We start from the raw sequence: 21,503 nt of genomic DNA, 5'->3' as shown, positions 1-21,503 counted from the left end.
TTGTCCCAACCTAATAAATGAGGAGGATTTTAGCTGCTCTTGCCATAACAATGACAAAAAAAAAAAAAAAAAAAAAGAGCAACTGTGAGATGATGGATACGTTAGCTTGCTTTATGTTGTATACAAAAAGAAATATGGGCAGGGCATGGAGGCTCACACCTGTAATCCCAGCACTTTGGGAGGCCAAGGTGGGTGGATCACTTGAGCTCAGGAGTTTGAGACCAGCCTGGGCAATGTGGCGAGACCCTTGCCTCTACTAAAAATGCAAAAAAGATAGCCAGGCGTGGTGGTCCCAGCTACTCAGGAGGCTGAGGTGGGAGGATCGCTGGAACCCAGGAGGTAGAGGTTAAAGATGAACGTTGAGGCATTGATCAAGAAAGACTGGCATGCCAAAAGCTAAACTGTAGATTAATGGGAGGAATCAGAGGACTCTGGTGATAGACAAATGCCAAACCCTTGCTCAGTATCCCCTTCCAGCCAGAGAGGTATCTTCCTCTATGTTGAAGAGGCTCTTTATCCCTTTTTTAATGACCCCGTTGACCAGAGTTTTCAGAACTTTAGAGTCCAATGCTATCATCCCCTACGGTGTCAATTACAATGTCAGAACTGTAAGAAGAATGAAAATACAACAAAAGAATGACAGGAATTGACAACTTTACAAAATAAAAAAATAGAAATAGACATGCAAATGGATATCATAAGAGCTTGAACCAGAAACATATCCCACAATACTAGATCAATCTTAATTTGCTGATATGAAGGAACTCATCAGAAATTCTGGATTTCATTTTCTAGTTCAAAGCCTAGTAGTAGTTCTAACTTGTGGTTCCTCTTGTTGGTTGATTGAAATGTGGACTCAATATTTGCCCACTCTGAGTGAGCTTTAGATAGGAGAAAACACTTGATATAATAAAATACTTCGGGTCATAGGAATTTTGCAGTGAACTTACCATGTGTTTTCTAAGTAACTCTAACAAAATCACGAACAAGAGAAATCTTACTCTTGGCTTTCTATAAAGAGACCTGTAACAATTTACCAGGCTGAACGTATTGGCTGTCTCGATATTATTAAACACTGGCTCTGCATTAGTACTAATCCTGGGGATATAGACTATCATTATATTCCAGCAGTTGGAGTGGAGTGTTAACCCAGGTCCATCGCACAAATGTCCACTGGGTTCCTAAAACGTTGCGGCAGTTATTTTTCCAATTTGTGTGTGTTGAAATCGTGATCCCCACGCATTGATATAATTATCTTTGGCAATTAGAAGAATGGGCCAAATAGATGTCCCTGAAGTTTCTCTTTCTTAGCCAAATGGCAAATCATTCCTGAAAAAAATAAAAAAGAATAGTGTCACTGACAATGACATGAAACGGTAGAGGCTTGGCGTATGCCAGGGATGGATGTGTTTCAAAGAATGATAATAGATTATCGTAAATTGAAGCAGATGGTCACTCCAGTCGCTGTTGCTGGTTCTGATGTCGTTTTCTTAGTCAGTTGGTTACTGGTCTGAAGAATGTTTTATTTCTATGTAATTAAGCACATCAAAAGCAGCTTTCTTCCTCCTGTTAGGGTCATCAGCACATCTTCATAATCTTGCTCCCGAATCTGTGCTCTGCAATTTATTCTACAGAGACATTAATTATCTTACGAACGGGTTTGCTGCTCTGATACGTTAAGATTGATAAAAGCTGAAGACAAGGACACTTCATTCGCTAAGGCAATAGAAAATCCATTGGTAGGGGTTCTAGTATCTTTGAGATGCTCGACAGTGACTATCTTCTGTAGACCAGGGTTGATGATAGAGGAACTTCACTTCCTAATATAAAGAGGGATGATGAGATTGTGAGGAAGCAGAAACGGCCGGCCACACTTAACCATCAGAGGCCAGGTTGATATAGTGGCTGTGCTGGGCAGGAAGGCTGACATGACAGTCAAGGTACTCAGACCTGCAGGTATCTATTTATAATGGTTAATCATGGTGATCCTAAGGGTGAAACAGATGGGAATCTGGCTAAGGTGTTGCTGAATTTGTGTAATCTGGAGAAAACTAGATTTGGTGAGTGGAAGGTTCACAACAGTTTCCAGATCTAAGTCAGGTCATAAACCCAGAGCCTACTGATTGAAGGGGAGGCGGGGTGTCTGTGAGGCAAGTATCTACAAAATCACTATGAATCTATCAATCTATCTGTCTGTGAATCTATCATCTATCTATCTATCTATCTGCTATCAATCTATATCTATCTATTTCTATCCATCTATCATCTCCCTCTACATCTCTATATCTATCTATCTCTCCATCTCTCCTATCTATTTAATTTATCATCTATCTATCTAATCATCTATCATCTCCCTCTATATATCTGTCTTCTATCTATCCATTTATCTGTGACTATCTAATCGATCAATATCTATGTCTATCTCCATCTTTAAATCTGTCTTGAAATTGATAAATTGATCTTTGATTTTTTTTTTTTAAACAAATTCTCGTTCTGTTGCCAAGGCTGAAGTACAGTGGCACAATCTCAGCTTACTGCCACCTCTGCCTCCCAGGTTGAAGCGATTCTCCTGCCTCAGCCTCCCGAGTAGTGGGAATTACAGGCAGCTGCCACCAGGCCTGGCCATTTTTTGTATTTTTAGTAGAGACGGGGTTTTGCCATGTTGGCCAGGCTGGTCTCAAACTCCTGGCCTCAGGTGATCTGCCCACCTCGGCCTCCCAAAGTGCTGGGGTTACAGGCATGAGACACTACACGCAGCTAATCTTTATTTCTTTGTCAAGGTAACTATACACTGGGAAAAGGACAATGCCTACACTTTTTCAGTTCTGTTTAGTTACAATGTGAAATTGATACCAGGGGACCTGGTATGTCCTCCTGATCTCATAGTTAGAATTTTTGCCCCTAACAAATTGAGTTTATTAGGTCCTCAGATCTACCTGTGATTATTTCATCAGTTCCCCAAAGTATAATTGGAATTGATATATTTAGGAAATGATAAAATTCTCCATTTTATTGTCTTATGTGTGCATTAGGGTCACTATATTAGAAAGGGCCAAATGGGAGCCTCTGTGACATATTCTAAAGCAACACTTAATTCCTAGAGGAATTGCAGAGATTAGTGCCAACAACAGTATTTAAATGATGCAGTGATGATAGTAGTTCTTATCATACTTCCTTTCTATGAGCTATTCTGGCCTCTGAAAAACCAGATAAATCTTGACAGATGACGATAGACTATAAACTTAATAAGGTGATAACCCCAAATACAGCTGCTGTGCCACATGGGGTGTGTTTACTGAACAGATCAATACAGCCTCTGCATTTTGTCAGGCAGTTGTCAATTTAGTGAATGCTTTTTTCTTGATACCCAATAGTAAGAGGACCAAAGTCAATTTACATATAGATGGCAAGGACAGCAGTATACCTTCTCCTTTGTATATCAAGGCTATGCAACCTTCCTGTTTGCTGTCTGATATGGTTTGGCTGTGTCCCTACCCAAATCTCACCTTGAATTATAATAATTCCCACGTGTCACAGGTGGGGCCAGGTGGAGATAATTGAATCATGGAGGTGGTTTCCCCCATACTGTTCTCATGGTAGTGAATAAGTCTCATGAGATCTGATCATTTTATACATGGGAGTTTCCCTGCACAAGTTCTCTTGCCTTCTGCCATGTAAGACGTGTCTTTGCTCCTCCTTTGCCTTCTGCCATGATTGCGAGGCCTCCCCAGCCACATGGATCTGTGAGTCCATTTACGCTCTTTCCTTTATAAATTGCTCAGTCTCAGATACGTCTTTATTAGCAGCGTGGGAACAGACTAATACACTGTTATAATGCAAGCTGTAGAGATTTTGATCATCTTAACATTCCATAGACACTGGCCCCATATATTTTGGACATTGCACCATGTTAACCCAATTAAGTAGTTAGTGGAAAGTATTATGGATATTTTGACAAGGTGTATGCAATCTAGAGTGAGGAAATCATCCCCACTAAGGTACCTGTAACATCTCTGTAGATTTAGATACTCAGGGCATGAAGATTATTCTTTCTAAGATTAAGAGATAAGCTACTGTTCCTCATCTCTTCCTTGTAAATGAAAAGGCACAGCTCTTGGCAGGCTTCTGGGCATTGGAGGCAGCATATATTGCCCTTGTGAATACTGTTCTAACCTATTCACCATGTCACCTCACATATTGCCAGTTTTGAGTGGGACACAGAGTAACAAAAGATGCTGCACTAAGTTTAGGATTGCAGTCCAAGCTGACATGCCATATGGCCGTGCAATCCAGTTGATGCAATAATGTTGAAGATACCCTCATTAGGTAAGGATCCTGGGAGGAGCCCCTGAAAGCCCCCAAAGGGAGGTATCAGCATAGACCCTTAGAGTTCTGAGAGAAAACCACGACTTTCAGAGCAGAAGACCGCTGCCGTGTGAAGCACTTCTTCACGTTCTCTTGCGATCACATGGTTTCAGCTCTTTGCTTTGTTGCAGCTAGCATGACAATGACCAATTTCAGCAGGGCTCACATGATCCCATGACCTGGATCTGTGTCTGAGTCTATGGCTGTTCCCACCCCTTCTTTTAGAGAAGGGAAATCTCCCTAAAGAGTAAAACATCAAGCAATATTTCTTACCCACTTTGAAAAGTCAAGGTGATTTAGCAGTTGATGAGAACAAGAGTGGAATATCGATGTCAGGCGTTCGGGGGAAGTTATGTGAGTGAATTTCCCTGAATTGACTCAGAATGTAAAGAATATGTGTGTCTCACATGAAGGCTCACAAAAGACCTTTACTGAAAAGCTTTCAATAATTAGGAAGATGTCAGTCATCTCCTGCCTTCGTGTTTGCTTAATGAGCTCAGGTGTGTAATGTCTACAGGGGCAACAGTATAGGCTGTGCATTGCTGAAGAACTTGGACTTAACCTGTTCACGTTTGACTTGGCTTCTGCCACTGCTGTGTGGCCAATGTGTGTGCAACCGGTAATCAACAGTGAGATCCAGGATGGCAACAGATCTAGTGGTGGACAGCGGCCAATAACATGGTGATTTGTTGATTTTTTATTAGACTTCTTATTTTTTTCCCTAAAGTGGGATGCAATCTTTCTTCACTGAATAGACACTTACATTGGATCTAGACTTTTTTCTTGTCCATTATTCTTTTGTCAGTAATAGCATCTGTGGGCTTCCTAAATGTCTTACACACTGACATGACTGTGCAATCAACATTTGCTCCTGCACAGGTAACTCTGTAGTGAAAGAAACAAGATAATGGGCTGAGAGCCATGGTAGTCATTGGTCTTATCAGCTACTCTGAAGTAACAAGCTCTATAGAACAGTGGAAAGGCCTGTCAAAGATTTAGCAATGACACTAAGTGAGAAACCATCTCGAGCAACAACAAGGTGATTGAATCTGTTTATCCAGGAGAAATAAGATTGCTGCTGCTGAGGAGAGTGCGGGAGGTGGTTAAAGCCTTGCATGCAGCCAGGCGTAGTGGCTCATGCCAGTAATCCCAGCACTTTGGGAAGCCGAGGTGGGCAGATCACAAGGTCAGGAGATGGAGACCATCCTGGCTAACACGGTGAAACCCCGTCTCTACTAAAAATACAAAAAATTAGCCAGGCGTGGTGGCACGTGCCTGTAGTCCCAGATACTGGGGAGGCTGAGGCAGGAGAATTGCTTGAACCTGGGAGGCAGAGGTTGCAGTAAGCAGATATCACGCCACTGCACTCCAGCCTGGGCGACAGAGCGAGACACTGTCTCAAACGAACAAACAAACTTTGCATGCTATTCATACTAGTATATCTACAGCATCTCCCTGTAGGGAGGGCCACCAAGGACCCAGGGATCTCAGGAATGAGGCTTTAGATTCTCTTCAAGTACAGAAACTTACAACTGTACAATTTCATCCACTTTGCAAATGTGATGAAAGTAAAGGGGAATTTGACCTCAGGTCTTCCATAACAAAGCTAAATAATATCACCAATGAAACTGATTTCCTTCATGGGGTTAGAGTGCAGATGTGAATGCATTTTTAATACACAAAGAAAAGAATTACAGTTGTTACACAAAACAATTTTTTTTTAGACAGGGTCTTGCTCTGTCTCCCAGGCTGGATTGCAGTGGTGCAATCTTGGCTCACTGCAGCCTAGACTTCCTGTACTCAAGGGATCCTCCAGCCTCAGCCTCCCTAGTAGCTGAGACTACAGGCACACACCACCACACCCAGCTAATTTTGTTTGCTTTTTGTAAAGTCAGGGTCTTACTATGTTGCCCAGGCTGGTCTCATAAACTCCTGGGCTCAAGCAGTTTTCCCAGCTTGACCTCCCAAAGTGCTAGAATTATAGGCATGAGCTACTGAGCCCAGCCCAGAACCATTTATAATGGATACATGATAATAGAAAGGACGGCTATATATTAATAGACATTATATCAATGAGTTGGTGGTCTCTGATGAGATTTCTGGCCATTCAGTTCCAAATTTCCTTCGTTTAGGATATTCCTCATTGTGAAAATCAAAGAATGCAGCCATTTTCTCTTCCCACTTTCCAGAAACTAGGGCATGAAATGTGCCCTATGCTAGCATGTTTAGATAATAAGGCCCAATACTTTGACTCTTGAAGGAGTGATACAAATAAATACATAGGAAAAAGAATTTCCTGGTCCCAGTGACGGGACAGAGTAAAGTTGTACTGTCATGGCAAATTTAGTAGTGGAGACACCAGTGTCACCCTAATCAAACTGCCAGGCTATGTTGTGGCCTGCTGCTGTGTTCCTATCTCCTGAGCTTGGTGCCCCAATAAATTCATTTTCTATGTAAGTGATCCAGCATTGTTTCCATTATTTGCAGCCAAGAAACCAAAAGCAGATAAAGAGTTAGGCCATTGCAAGTCCATGTGATTCAGGTTTCTTTTGTTTGTTTGTTTGTTTTTGAGACAAAGTCTCACTCTGTCACCCAGGCTAGAGTGCAGTGGCACGATCTTGGCTCACTGCAACCTCCGCCTCCTGGGTTCAAGCAATTCTCTCGCCTCAGCCTCTGAGTAGCTGGGATTACAGGCGTCTGCTGCCATGCCTGGCTAATTTTTGTATTTTTAGTAGAGATGGAGTTTCATCATGTTGACCAGGCTGGTCTCAAACTCCTGACCTCAGGTGATCCACCTGCCTCAGCCTCCCAAAGTGCTGGGATTACAGGCGTGAGCCACCACCCCCAGCCTGTGATTATTTTTACATCAGGTATAAAGTCAAAGGAAAACATAGAACGAGTCCTGTTGGTGTTGATCAGGAGGCAGCTAAGAGATTGTGACGGGTTAGTTAGATGAACCGATTATAAATGAGGTTGAGTTTGCATTACCAGATCCTCTAGAGTCGTGATTTCATTCCTGAGCTCCTAAAACAAATGGAGGAAGGGGAAAAAATGTCAGATTAGCTATGTAGCTTTTGTGTATGTTTTTATTTAAATGACTGGGGTTGTTTTTGTATCAAGTTTATTTCAGTAGGTTTTGTGTAAAGCCTGAGTTTTAATACATAAAGATTTGGTTAGACTTAAAGCATCTAAAATGGAGAAGTGTCTCTCTTACAATTGCTGAAAATTACATAATTTATGTTATTATTTAATATATAATGTGGTAAAAAGATGTTCATTGCAGCGCTATATATAAGAGAAAAATTGGATAGAAACTCGATGTCAAGCCACAGAGAAAAGATGAGGTAAATATGATGGAATATTATGAATTCATTAATTCATTAAACATCCATTATTTTTGTTTTGTTTTTTTGTTTGTTTGTTTTTGTTTTTGAGACAGTCTCACACTGTCGCGTGGGCTGGAGTGTAGTGGTGCGATCTTGGCCCACTGCAACCTCCGCCTCCCAGGTTCAAGCAATTCTCCTCCCTCACCCTCCCAAGTAGCTGGGATTACAGGCACATGCCACCACGCCCGGCTAATTTTTTGTATTTTTAGTAGATATGGGGTTTCACTATTTTGGCCAGGCTGGTCTCGTGATCCACCAGCCTTGGCCTCCCAAAATTCTGGGATTACAGGCATGAGCCACCGTGCCCAGCCTAAACATCCTATTTTTACAAAGACCTTTTAATGCTTTAGGAAAATACTTGGGTTATGATCTTAAATGGAGAAACATAGATAAAGTTGCACAGAGTGATTTTTAACGGTGCAAATGCACATGTGTACATGCACATAAAATTCTAGAAGGAAATAGATGATTGCAATTACTGTTTTTTTACAATAATTTGGTGTTTCTAAGAATTCCATAAAGGCATGTATAATTTTTTTTTTTTGCTGTTTGTTTTTTTTTTTTTTGAGACAGAGTCTTGCACTGTCAGCGGGACTGGAGTGCAATGGCACAATCTCGGCTCACTGCAACCTCCACCTCCCAGGTTCAAGTGATTCTCCTGCCTCAGCCTCCCAAGTAGCTGGGACTACAGGCATGAGCCTCCACGCCTGGCTAATTTTTGTATTTTTAGTAGAGACAGAGTTTCAGCGTGTTGGCCAGCCTGGTCTCAAACTCCTGACCTCAGGTGATCTGCCCACCTCAGCCTCCCAAAGTGCTGGGATTACAAGCATGAGCCACGGCACCCGGCAAGAGCATGTATAATTTCTACAGGGAGAAAAATGTAATATATGAAAGTTAATTCAACTGTGGATTCTGAACTAGACAAAAAATCATTATAAAAGATATCAGTGAAGGCTGGGCTTGGTGGCTTATACTTATAATCCCAGTGCTTTGGGAGGCTGAGGCAGGAGGATTGCTTGAAGCCAGGAGTTCAAGACCAGCTTGGACAACATAGTGAGACCCTGTCTCTACAAAAATAAAAATAATAAATAAAATTTAAAAATACACCAATGGGACAATAGGCAGCATTTCAATAATATCTATCGATTAGATGATAGTATTGCATCAATGTTAAATTTCCTGATTTGGATTACTGTATGTGGTTATGTAAGTAATATTTTTGTTCTTAAGAAATTCTGACTCTTGTATATAGGATTAAAAGGACATGATGTCTACAAACAATTTTTTTTTGTAGATTTTGTACAATTTTCAGCAATTGTAAGAGAGGCCAAGGAAGGCAGATCACTTGAAGTCAGGAGTTCAAGGCCAGCCTGGCCAACATAGTGAAATTCCATCTCTACTAAAACTACAAAAATTAGCTGGGCATGGTGGCACATGCCTGTAATGCCAGCTACTTAGGAGGCTGAGGCAGGAGAATCACTTGAACCCAGGAGGTGGAGGCTGCAGTGAATCGAGATCGTGCCACTGCACTCTATCCTGGGAAACAGAGCGAGACTCCATCTCAAAAACAGAAAAAAAAATTGAAAAGAATAAAAAGGAAAGAAAAGAAAAGAAAAAAATAATTGGTGGATCTCAGTGAAGGGTATTCACGATTCAGGTATTCATTGTACAGTTTTTGTTTGTTTGTTTGTTTGTTTGTTTTGACACAGAGTCTCACTCTGTTGCCCAGGCTGGAGTACAGTGGCTCAATCTCGGCTCACTGCAACCTACACCTCCTGGGTTCAAGCGATTCTCCTGCCTCAGCCTCCGAGTAGCTGGGACTACAGGCGCATGCCAGCACGCCCGGCTAATTTTTTGTATGTTTAATAGAGACGGGATTTCACCGTGTTAGCCAGGATGGTCTCAATCTCCTGACCTCATGATCCACCCTCCTCGGCCTCCCAAAGTGCTGGGATTACAGGCATGAGCCACTACGCCTGGCCGCCACTAGGTGTTTTTGCGGGGGGACGGGAGTACTTTTCTGTTCTAAAGCTTATTGGCTTTGAAAGATTACGGGTTTTGGAGTGAGGCACATCTGGTAGAATCCCAGGTCTGCTATTTATGTCTGCATGGCTGTGGACAGTTTACTTTCTCTCTAGAAACTCAATTTCCTCAGCAGGAAAATGGGGATAATCATATTTCCCTTGTAAAGATCAATGTGTTTGTAAAACGCCCAACCAAACATCTCACCACAGGTGCTCAAAAATTGCAAAAGGCTTTTAGTCATTAATAATACATTCTCTGAAAGTGGACTGGGTGGTAGGCAGCATTAGCTTAATTATTTATTACGTTCAGGAGATTTCCTTCTTCTTTGCTCTTTGAATAGGCAGAAAATGGTAGATCTCTATCAAGCACAAAAACGAGAGGTCTCTGCAGTTGAGCAATAAACAAAGTCATATTTAACACTCCCTGATCATTTACTACAAGCCAGCTTCTGTACCAAGAATTATTACTATTATTCATTATTATTATTTTTGAGATGGAGTCTCACTCTTGTCGCTCAGGCTGGAGTGCAATGGTGCGATCTCGGCTCACTGCAACCTCCGCCTCCTGGGTTCAAGAGATTCTCCTGCCTCAGACTCCCGAGTAGCTGACATTACAGGCACGCACCACCATGCCCAGCTAATTTTTGTATTTTTCGTAGAGACGGGGTTTCACCATGTTGGCCAGGCTGGTCTTGAATTTCTGACCTCAAGTGATCTGCCCAACTTGACCTCCCTAAGTGCTGGGATTACAGGCGTGAGCCACTGTCCCTGGCTTGTTTGTTTTAAATAATTGTTCATTTAATCTTTACTACAGTGGACATTCTTTTTCTGTTGTTTTTGTTTGTAGAGATGGGGTCTCACTCTATTGCCCAGGCTAGAGTGCAGTAGTGAGTGGTATGATTATAACTCACTACAGTGTTGAACTCCTGGGCTCAAGTGATCGTCCTGCCTTAGCTTCCTACAGAGTAGCTGGGACCACAGGCCTGTACCACCACACCTGGCTAATTTTTACCTTTTTTTAAAGACAGGGTCTCACTATATTGCCCAGGCTGGTCTTGACCTCCTGGCTTTAAGTGATCCACCCGCCCCAGCCTCCCAAAGTTCTGAGATTACAGGCATGAACCACCGCACCTAGCCCACAGTAAATATTCTATTAGAATGATTTTATCAATGAGGAAAGTAGGGTACAAAGAGGTTAAGAAACTTGCCAAAGATCACACAGCTGATGCTGCCAGATTTAAACTCAGATACGTTCATTCTTAAGCTTGTGATTTTTATTCACTATATGTGCAGTTTACTTCTCAAACTTAATGTGAACATCAACTACCTGGAGAGCTTGTGAAAGTGCCAATTTTGATTTTGATGCTTGTTACAATGTGGATCCACATGTGCATGCCTGTACCTGTGTGTGTGTGTGCACTGAGATTCTGTGTTTCTGACAAGCTCTGGATGATGTTGATGGTGCCGACCCGTAGGTCACATTATAAGGAGCAGGGTCGTAGGAGGTGAGATGCAAACTCATATTTGTATACTTGGATTCAGGTGATGCAGGCCAGCTTCCAGCTTCTACCATGTATCACCTGCCATTTCTACCTCATCTTATTCCATTGAGGTGCTTTGTAATTTATATACTTTAAACCACTTGTGCTGTTGTGTTGTTACCCCACCATGTCACGTGCTGTCATGCATGTATGCCTTTATCCCACTCATTCTGCTTGAAAGGACCTCATCCCCAACATGTCACTGCAACTGATGCTTTCCTGAGGTTGCCCAATTCTTCATTAATTGTTCCTTCCTCTTTTGTCATAGAGCACCAGGTACCAACTCTTGGTACTAGCGCTTGTATCATTTTTCACTGTATTTATTTGTTTGATTTTCTGCCTCTTCCACCAGATAGTGAGCTATTCAAGGGCTAATAGAGTGCTCGGTTTATCTATGTAATCTTAGTGCACAGGAAATGCAGACTACATACAAGGCACCAGAGATGCGTGCCTAGAGTGAATGAATCAATGAAAGATTGGATTGCATACATGAGTGAATGAATATGCAAAAGCTGTGAAGCTACATATTTTTAAGCTATCACAGTCTTTTACAAATCCCTCAGATTGTAATCCCCTTCTAAAAAATTGGGTATGTATCATACATACACATATCTTATTGTATTAATATCCATGTACGTTTCCAAACACACACAAAATAGATTAAGAAAGGATGGGCTAAAAATAAACATAAGGATAAGTAAAAGGTTTAATATTTTATTAGCACATCCCAGTGGAATGTCTTGTATGCCCCAGGATGGAAAGCACCCACCCCACCTCAGAGAGGCCTGGGCTAGAACAATAAGCAACGTTACTATTAGGTTGGTGCAAAAGAAATTTCAGTTCTGTCATTACCTTCAATGGCAAAAAAACTGCTATTACTTTTGCACTAAACTAACACATTTACCAAGGAGTAGAACTCATTTAAATGATGCTCCAATGAACAGGAATCAGAAGAAACCAATACAGAGGAAATAAATAGGTCCAGGTAAGTACAAGGTTTCCAGGGGCTGGAACTTTAGATTCCTTGGAAGAAAGCCCAATCTCGGCTCACTGTAACCTCCACCTCCCTGGTTCAAGTGATTCTCCTGCCTCAGCCTCTCGAGTAGCTGGGACTACAGGCATGCACTGTGACACCCAGCTAATTTTAGTATTTTTAGTAGAGATGGGGTTTTGCCATGTTGGCCAGGTTGGTCTCGAACTCCTGACCTCAGGGGATCTGTCCTCCTTGGCCTCCCAAAGTGCTGGGATTACAGGCATGAGCCACCGCCTCCGGCTACATCTTTGCATTTTCAGTCTGCACACAGCAACTGCCACAGAATAAATTTTTGATAAATGCTTGCATAACTGACCAATGAAACCACAGTTTGGTTAGGAAAGAGGCCTAACTTTACCCTTTTTATAGAGTAAAATATACTGTATAGGTAAATGTAATACATGTCACCCACAAATAATTATACAATTTTGATTGATAATCAAAATTGCAGATACTTCTAATATCTATCTCATTATAGATCATATGATCTTACTTTACTTATTAGGTGTCAAAAAATACCTTCTAAGTTACAGAACTTTTTTTTTTTTTTTTTTTTTTTCGAGACGGAGTCTCGCTCTGTCACCTAGGCTGGAGTGCAGTGGCCAGATCTCAGCTTACTGCAAGCTCCGCCTCCCGGGTTTACGCCATTCTCCTGCCTCAGCCTCCCGAGTAGCTGGGACTACAGGCGCCCGCCACCTCGCCTGGCTAGATTTTTGTATTTTCTAGTAGAGACGGGGTTTCACCACGTTAGCCAGGATGGTCTCGATCTCCTGACCTCGTGATCCGCCCGTCTCGGCCTCCCAACGTGCTGGGATTACAGGCGTGAGCCACCGCGCCCGGCAAGTTACAGAACATTTTTAATGGAGTCCAAGCCCGTGATTCTTGAAGGCAAAACCCAAATTATTGCCCTTCCTACCCCGCTACATTCCCATATCCGAACTCTCATATTGTACCTGGGTTAAATACATCAGATTCCTGCAGGCATGTGTCCTGGTGAGGGATTGACAGTCCACAGACTATAGACTTGGTAATCTATATTTTCTTTCTTCCTGATTAACTGGTCTGGTTTCTCTCATATGTCACTGTCATCTGTGGCTGGTGATGCCCTCTCAAATTTCACAATAGTGTTTGTCTTACTTACAACACGAGCACGTTATTTATCTAGGGAAGTCGGAGCTGGGTGAACTTTCCCAGGGAAGCCAGAACAGGCTAGAAAGAAGAGTGAGAATCAAAATCACTCTACCTAGAACAGCCTGAGCCACCTTTCCCAGGAAGATTATATATTTAGCTCTCCAGAGGCAATAAAAGTCTACGACAGAATGAGGAAAAACAAAAAGACCCTAAAATTCGCACAGAGTCAATTGCAAAGGAAAAATATTTAATGCTTAGAGTTTATTTTTTATTGTAAAGTTTGGTGACAGTGATGGTCTGTATCAATTAACTCGGAGTTAAATCGCTTATGAACAAATCTATCAAATGGAAAAGCTCATAGCCTGGGTGAAAAGGCAGTTCATTGTGATTATCCAATTCTGCTTAAAGAACATGATTAGGTACATTTTAATGGCAGTATCCAGAGGCCTGACTATATGCTTATATTTCTCATTAACAAAACGTCATGCTTGGTTGGCAGGCCTTGAACTGTGATCAATTGCGGCAAGAAAATGCCGCTTTTGGATCTGTTCAATCATCAAGACACCACAATCTTAATTAGACATTTAAGCTAAAATGAGTGTTTAAACATGGAGGCTTCCTTTAACTCTTTCTTCTTAAATTTTTTCCCTATAAAACAGAACCATGCCATTTCCTGCCTGAGTCAACACACGAAAAGGCTTTGGAGAGAGAGCCGGGGCGGAATAATTAAGCTCTGTCAATCTGCCTGCTATCTGCAAAACTGCTGATTGAATTCAAACACATCAAATTGATTATTAGCACCTGGTTGTTGATTGCGCTCGTTTCTATTCTGTGGATCCACCAACCGATGGTAACTCTTTTCTGCCTTGTTTCTATAAGCCTAGTCTACGGATGAAGGCAACCTTAATGATGGCCCAAGCATTGTTTTAAAGACAAGGAAAACAGACCCAGTGAACTGCATAAAATCCTACATCAAAAAATAGAAAGAGCTGGGCGTGGTGGCTCATGCCTGTAATCCCAGCACTTTGGGAGGCTGAGGCAGGTGGATCACTTGAGGTCAGGTGTTCGAGACCAGCCTGACCAACATGGTGAAACGCTGTCTCTGCTAAAAATACAAAATTAGCTGGGCACGGTAGTGTATGCCTGTAATCCCAGCTACCTGGGAGGCTGAGGCAAGAGAATCACTTGAACCCAGGCAGTGGAGGTTTCAGTAAGCTGAGATTGCACCATTGCACTCCAGCCTGGTCTACAAGAGTGAAGTTCCGTCTCAAACAAACAAAAAAAAGAAATCTTAAATCAACAACCTCACATAACACCTCAAGGAATAATAAAAACAAGAACCAAATCCAAAGCTAGCAGGAAAAAAAAAAAAAAATCAGAACGGAACTAAATGTGACTGAGAACACCCCCAAAAAACAATATAAAGGATTAATGAAATGAAAAGTTGGATCTTTGAAAAGATAAACAAAAGTGATAGACCACTAACTAGACCAAGAAAGAAAAAAACAAAAAAAAACAAGAAAAAAGGAGATAAGATTCAAATAAGCATAAATCATCTATACATTCATATACATTCAGATAATGTCTAATGTCATCACAGTGCTTATAGATTTTTTTTTTTTTTTTTTTTTTTTTTTGAGACGGAGTCTCCTCTCCCTCTGTTGCCCAGGCTGGAGTGCATTGGCGTGATCTCGGCTCACTGCAACCTCTGCCTCCCGGGTTCACACCATTCTCCTGCCTCAGCCTCCCGAGTAGCTGGGACTACAGGTACCCACCACCACACCCAGCTAATTTTTTGTGTTTTTTAGAAGAGACGGGGTTTCACCATGTTAGCCAGGATGGTCTCCATCTCCTGACCTCGTGATCCGCCCACTTCAGCCTCCCAAAGTCACAGTGCTTACAGATTTAATAGCAAGTCCTCTCTCCTTTAAATTTTGTTCTGACAACGAAAAGTGATACAATAGAGGAAATTCCAAAGTAATATTTCTTTTCAGAATATTTTGATAGGATTTAATAATCGCATAGTGCTCCCAAGTCTATTCAAATTTATGGACACACATTTTTGCAAAATTTCTCCAAACTTAAATTTCCTTTCTTATCTCAAATATCACAGTCTTGTTTCATCCATTTAACCAATATCTTGGCCAAATGCTTGGCCAAATTGTGTGTATAAATGGTAGACAGGCCAAAAAGACATATTAGTTCTATGGTCAACAAATATAAAGATGGGAAAGTGGAGAGAGTAAGGGTGATTAGCAGGTGGAGGGAAGTTAAATGTATGTTCCTGCAGAAGGAAACATTTATGAGAATCAAGAGGGAGATTCCAGCTGGTAGGGTGGCTCATGCCTGCAATTCCAACACTTTAGGAGGCCAAGTGGGGAGAATGACTTGAACTCAGAAGTCTGAGACCAGCCTAGGCAATGGAGTGAGACCCTGTCTATGAGGAAGAGGAGGAGGAGGAAGAAGGAGGAGGAGGAGGAGGAGGAGGAGGAGGAAGGGGGAAGAGGATGGGGAGGGGGGAGGGGAGGGGGAGGGGATGTTAAAAAGAGGGAGATACCTATAAAAGCAGGTATTCTTTTTTTTTTCTTCTTCTTCTCTTTGGAGATGGAGTCTCACTTTGTTGCCCAGGCTGTAGTGCTGCGGTGTGATCTCAGCTCACTGCAACCTCTGCCTCCTGAACTCAAGTGATTCTTCTGCCTCAGCCTCCCGAGTAGCTTGGACTACAGGTGCATGTCACCATGCCTGGCTAATTTTTGTATTTTTAGTAGAGATGGGGTTTCACCATATAGGCCAAGCTGGTCTCGAACTCCTGACCTCAGGTGATCTGCCCACCTCAGCCTCCTAAAGTGCTAGGATTACAGGCACGAGCCACTGCGCCCGGCCAAAAGCAGGTATTCTTTCTGATGAACCCCACAAAGACTTGAAATTTAAAGTCACCAGGAGCCTCCAGAGCTCCCCAGTGTTCTAGGAGGGACACATACTCCACACGCACACACAACCCCGCCCCCCAACACACACCGCAGGACAGGAGAACCATCTTCTCTGGAGCAATTAAACTAGAGATGCTTGAGGATTGGAAGCATCTGTTACAAATGAGGGCATCTGGAGAATTCAGTAAAACCTCTCCAAATAAATCCAATCATTTTCTCCCAACTGTCTTGAGGATGCTCGCAGTCAGGCATATAACCCCCCAAACGGCAGAATTAGAGTTCTTTCTCCAGATAAATTAAATTACCTCGGAGAAAAGACATACAAATTCCATTATGGGGGTGGAGGTGAAGGTTTCCAGCAAAAAGTTCAGCTGCCTCTCAATGATAAAGTCAATCAGTTGAAAAACCTTGTCCATGCACTCAGAACTTGAATCTGCTATTCAGGTTCTCATCATTTAATTAGAACAGATGGTCAAGGATTGACGGACTTTTAGGGAAAGTTTCCTATGACCAAAAGAACAAACTGGAAAAAAAAAAAAAAAAAAAAGAATCAGAAAAAGAAATTACGGAGCAGAAGAAGATTCTAAAAATATTATACCTTATATCATCAATGAGGTGACAAGATACGATATACCTGAAACTATACAAGCATGCTCTAAAAGGAAAAAAAAAAATAAAGAATGAAGAATGAGCTCTAAGAAATGAAAAATATAATCAGATTTAAACATTCATTTAGAAAAAAGAGTTGAACAATGCAATACAGAGAATTCCAGAAAAGAGAAAAGAAAAAGATAAAAGGATGGAAAATAGGAAAAAATATAAGAAAATGAGAGAGTTAATTCAGGAGATGAAATATTTGAGGGGTTCAAGAAAGAAATGAACAGGTAGTGGTACATGTATCTTATTTAGAAAAAAAAAATGTAATTAATGAAAAGGTAGCTAAAAGCATTGAAAGTGGTTACTTCTACGGAGTGGAACAGGAGCAATGTTGGGCAGAAATGTGCTGATTTTTACCCAAACCTTTTAGTTGTAGGTGACTTCTTAGAGCATGCTTTGCTTATTACTTTAGAATGAATACTAGCAAGTACGTATTTAAATTGTCAGGTAAAACCGATGCCCCGGTAATACTACTGTGTCATTCTGTAACTTCATCCTTCCTGACACAGGACCAGAGACACTTGGGGGTCAGGTACACTGAAGGTGATTCTGAAAATTAATATTAATTCTTACGATAGCTGGACATTTTGGGTTTTTTTTTGTTGTTGTTGTTTATTCTTCAGTCATGCTCTGTTGCCCAGGCTGGCAGTGGCATGATCATGGCTCAGTGCAGCCTCAAACTCCTGGGCCCAAGCTATCCTCCTCCCCGTCAGCTAAGTATCTGGGATTACAGGTGCTTGCACCCACACCGGGCTAATTCTTTTATTTTCTATAGCGATGAGGTCTCATCATATTCCCCAGGCTGGTCTCGAACGGCCTCCTAAAGCACTGGAATTAGAGGCATGAGCCATCGTGCCTGGATGAGCAGTACATATTTTAATTAATTGGGTACTTAGTTAAGATTTATGGGCTGGGCGTGGTGCCTCACGCCTGTAATCCCAGCACTTTGGGAGGCCAAGGCGGGTGGATCACAAGGTCAGGAGATCGAGACCATCCTGGCTAACACGGTGAAACCCTATCTCTACTAAAAACACAAAAAAGTAGCCAGGTGTGGCGGCGTGCGCCTGTAGTCCCAGCTGCTGGGGAGGCTGAGGCAGGAGAATGGCGTGAACCCGGGAGGCGGAGCTTGCAGTGAGCCAAGATTGTGCCACTGCACTCCAGCCTGGGCGACAGAGCGAGACTCTGTCTCAAAAAAAAAAAAAAGATTTATGGACTATCTTCACAAATAACTTTAGCAGGAAAATTCTAAGCATAACTGCATAACTGCAGTTCATGCATATCCTCATGAATTTTCTTCCTTACCTGATATCCACTAAGGTGTTGTAAATCCTAAAGAAAAGCTGAGCTGATCAAGCTATATTTAAAGAACTCTGCCTACTCTTTTTCAGGATGGGTAAATATGCAGTGTTGGTGATACTTAAGAAACAGGGAAAGTAACTGTAGCTTCTTCCTCTTGCCATCTGTAGCTCCTAAGAATCTGGAGGTTCTAGAGTTGTTACTGTTAATTTAGTTCAGGACACTTGTTTGTACTGATCATGAAAAGCTAGGCTCAGGGATGGCAAGTAATTTGCTGATGTCACACAGCTAGCTCATTACCATTTCCAAGCCGTTCATTAAAGCTCTGGTTGCTATGATATACATTATTATAATAATCCAAGTCAGAGGTATGTCTATTTATATGTACTTCAGAATTTTTCTCAGCCAGAGGCTGAGCCTATGGTGAGGCTGTTGAGCACCAGCTGTCTATGGCTTATATTGTTAATTCATTAAACTTCATGCTTTATCCTCTCTGGAAATCACTGGCAAACAATAACACTGAAGTACTTGCTTGCTGCAATTGCTGACAATATCAATTATTTAGTTTTCAGCCAATTCCTATTAGACTTTTTCTAACTGGAGAATTTACACTGTGTTATTGAATTAAAAACAGTGGAAAGCTTGGGGGAATTTAAACTAATTAGCAAGCATTTGTAAACCCCTTTGTGCGAGATAATTTGTTTACATGACTAATTCAACCTTTTAATTATGGGGGCTCACATGGACCATGAAAGGTGTCACTACAGCCATCCTTTGCTGGGCACTGGGAAGACAACATGGCAAAACTCATTTTTCTTTGTGATGAGGTATGACGACCAGCTCACTGGTACCTAACCTTGCATTTTAGCATGTTTATAATTACACCTAGGAGAAACTCTGGGTTTCCCACTCTTTCAGGTGTGCCTTTTTCTGAGCAATTTCTCATTCACGTTTGCAGGGCACCTCCAAATCACTGCCTCATCCATTCTCCATTTTTTCATAACTCCTGCCCCCTCCCCTCATCTATTCCTTTTAGATCTCTTTGTCCTTCAGAATTTACTACTGAATTGTCATTTAGAATTCACTGTTACATTCTTCAATGCTAACATGTTTTAATGTCCCCTTTATCCAGGATTTCATGTGGACAGTTACGGTTGATTATCCAGTCCGGGTGTAGATATCATGTTAACTGCATGGCCTGGATTCAAATAAATTTAGCTACAGCTAAATTTACCTTGGCAAAAGAGAACAGAGACCATAGACATCCATTTTTGTCTACTGTGAATGTGACGGTACGGTTCTCTGTAATATATGAAGTACTTGTATTTAACAGAGAGAGAGTTCGACAAGAACTGGATAAGTATTTAAATTGTGTTTCTTTGTGGTGTAGTGATATTGGGTTACCAAAATGCAACTTTTTGTTGAGAATGTATTTCCCAAGAGTTATTCTGAGAAATAATATTAAATCTTGTGGTAGCTGTGAATATTTTAATTAAGTGCTTTAGTTAAGATTCAAGGACTATCTCCACAAATAACTTTAGCAAGAGAATTCCAAGCATAACTGCAGTTTATGCATATCCTCATGAATTTCTTACCTGATGTCTGCTAAGATGTTCTAAAGCCTTAAAAAAAAGGTGAGTTATAAAAAAGTGAGCAAAGGACATAAACAGACACTTTTCAAAAGAAGTCTTACATGCGTCCAACAATCATATAGAACAAAAAGCTCAGCATCACTGATCATTAGAGAAATGCAAATCAAATCCACTATGAGATTCCATCTCACACCGGTCAGAATGGCTATTAATAAAAAGTCAAAAAGTAACAAATGCTGGTGAGGTTGTGGAGAAAAAGGGATGCTTACACAGTTGGTGGGAGTGTAAATTAGCTCAGCCATTGTGGAAGACAGTGTGATCTTTCCTCAAAGACCTAAAGAAAGAAATACCACTCAACCCAGAATCCCATTACTGAGTATATACTCAAAGGAATATAAATCATTCTATTATAAAGACACATGCACATACATGTTCATTGCAGCACTGTTCACAATAGCAAAGACATGGAATCAACCTAAGTGCCCATCAATGATAGACTGGATAAAGAAAATGTGGTACATGTACACCATGGAATACTACACAGCCATAAAAAAGAACAGGATTATGTCCTTTGCAAGAACATAGATTGAACTGGAGACCATTATGTTTAGCAAACTAACGCAGGAAGAGAAAACCAAATACTGCCTGTTCTGATGAGAACACATGGACACATAGAGGGGAAAAAGTCACACTGGGGCCTTTCAGAGGGTGGAGGGTGGGAGGAAGGAGGGAATCAGGACAATAACTAATGAGCACTAGGCTTAATACCTGGGTAATGGAATAATCTGTATAACAAACCCTTATGACATAAGTTTACCCATGTAACAAACCTGCACTTGTACCCTTGAACTTAAAAAGAAAAGGTGGGTTGATAAATAATCGAGCATGTGGATAAAATGTTTAGTACATCTCCATGATTATCTTCAAGATACAAATTAATATCCTTGGCAAGTATTTTAAAGCATCTTACTCATATTCCTAGGCATGTTGAGCCCTCTTTAGGCATGACACTGCTTAAGAATTGCTCTGCAACATAATTGACTAGCCAGCTTTTTGCAATAAAAGAAGGCATCTCTATTTCATGATACTTATACCCCCAATTCTGTGTTCTATCTTGGAGGTAACTGAGGTCTCTCTTGTCATTCTGTAAAATGGTGGGGCTGGCATTGTTTGGAGATGTTTAGTTGAAATTCAAAACGTGGTTCTGTTCCTGCTTCCCCCTGATCATATTCAGTGAGAACAGTTTTCATTTAATTTCCTTGGATTTGTGCTGATATGAAAGTGAGTGCTAGCACTGTAGCCAACATATATGGTCTGCTTTATAGACACTGCTGCATGTCATTCTATATCGTCCCCAATATTCAGTGCAGGGGCAGGATTTTTTTTACTGCAAGAGACAAAACCCAACACAAATTGATTTGAGAAAAAAAAAAAAAAAAAAAGGCATTTATGACTCCCAAAGTGAGGAAGTCTAGAGGTATATCTAGCTTTATACTTGCTGGTGTGTCTGGAATTGGTGGGTTCTTGGTCTCGCTGACTTCAAGAATG

Source organism: Macaca fascicularis, chromosome 3, assembly GCF_037993035.2.
Source record: "Macaca fascicularis isolate 582-1 chromosome 3, T2T-MFA8v1.1".
Taxonomy (NCBI): Eukaryota; Metazoa; Chordata; class Mammalia; order Primates; family Cercopithecidae; genus Macaca; species Macaca fascicularis.
This window is presented reverse-complemented; position numbering follows the sequence as displayed.